Raw genomic sequence first — 1,760 nt, forward strand, 5'->3', positions numbered from 1 at the left:
TTTTTTTCCCAGCAGATCTGTCCAATGCAATATGTCATTTGATTTCTTGACTGCTGGTTCAATGGGCATTGACTGTGGATCCACATGAAATGAAATCCTCAACAGCTTCAATCCTTTTTCCATTTATCATGATGCTGCTTATTGGTTCAGTTGTGATGATTTTAATTTTTTTTATGCTGAACATTCATAGATCTTATAAAAAGCATATGACATCAACAGACATTGCAGAGCAAATTTGACTGTATGTAGAAGTTCCTACTCAAAGATAATAATGTCAGATAGATGGCATAGTAACATGTAAAGAGCCTTTACAAATTAATAATAAAATGATCCATAGAAAAGTGGGAAAGGAATATGAACAGATTATTCAAAAAGAGCTACAAATGATCAATAATTGTGTGAAAAATGTTCAATCTTGCTAATAGTCAAAGAAATGACAAATCACAGTAAGATATTATTTTCACTAATACAATATTACTAAAGATAGTTTTAAACATGCTACAAGAAAAGCTTAGGGGAAGAAAGGCATTCCTACATGTTGCCTAACCCAAGCCATGGTGTTTTCAATTGCATCATGTGCATGTGAAAGCTGGACAATGAATAATGAAGATCGAAGAAGAGTTGATGCTTTTGAGTTGTGGTGCTGGAGAAGAAAACTGAACATACCCTGGACTGCTAAATGATCTAAGAAATCTGTCCTATAAGAAGTGTAGCCAGGATGCTCCTTGGAAGCGAGAATGGCCAGACTTCATCTCACCTACTTTGGTCATGTTATCAGAAGGGACCATTCCCTGGAGAAGGATGTCATGCTTGGTAAGGTGGAGGGTCAGCGTAAATGGAAAAGGCCCTCAACAAGATGGATTTACACAGTGGCTGTAACAATGGGTTCAGGTATAGCAAGTATTGTGAGGCTGGTGCAGGACTGGGTAGTGTTTTTTTCTGTTGTACATAGGATCGCTATGAGTCAGAGCCAACTCTGGCACCTAACAACAACACATTGCTGGCCTTAGTCATACAAACTTTCTAGTAGGCACTAGAACTGATACCCAGCATATAGTATTCCCTCAGTAAATATGGCTTCGATGAATGAAATACTTTGTTGGTGGAATAGGAATACATTTTCAAATATTCAGGAAGCTCTTAATTTAACTACAAAAATTATAAGAACTTAGAGACAGAATTCATGCCCACTTTTGAAACATAGAAAACCCACACACTTGATTATAAGTGTTTTGATGACATACCTTGGCACACACTGCTCTGAATTCATAAAAACTATTCCCAAATTCATATAATGGACCCATCTTACATCATTGCCCTCCCCACCTTGTGAGAGTTGATAACACCCTGCTATTGTTAGTTTGACTTTATACCACCACCCCCCTTTTCCTTAAAATGATGTTTGGCATATAATTTTTTTTAATTAAAATGCTTCAAAATTTTGTTTTGAGGAGTTCCCTAGAAACTCATGATAATCCCCAGGATAATTATAGTAAACCTTCCTAAACCAAACCCCTTGCTGTCAAGTTGATTCTGACAGATAATGACACTATAGGACACAGTAGAACTGCCCCATAGGGTTTCCAAGGCTGTAAATCTTGCAGAAGCAAACTGCCACATCTTTCTCCCACATAGCAGCTAGTTGGTTCGAGGTGCCAACCTTTCAGTTAGCAGCCAAGTGCTTTAAACCACCACTTCAAAAGGGCTCCTTGTAGGGGAAAAAAAGGTGGGGACCAGGTTTGCTGGTCTGATAGAGCCTG

This window comes from Orycteropus afer, unplaced genomic scaffold (assembly GCF_000298275.1).
Source record: "Orycteropus afer afer isolate SDZICR_OR568_19922 unplaced genomic scaffold, OryAfe1.0 scaffold00352, whole genome shotgun sequence".
NCBI lineage: Eukaryota > Metazoa > Chordata > Mammalia > Tubulidentata > Orycteropodidae > Orycteropus > Orycteropus afer.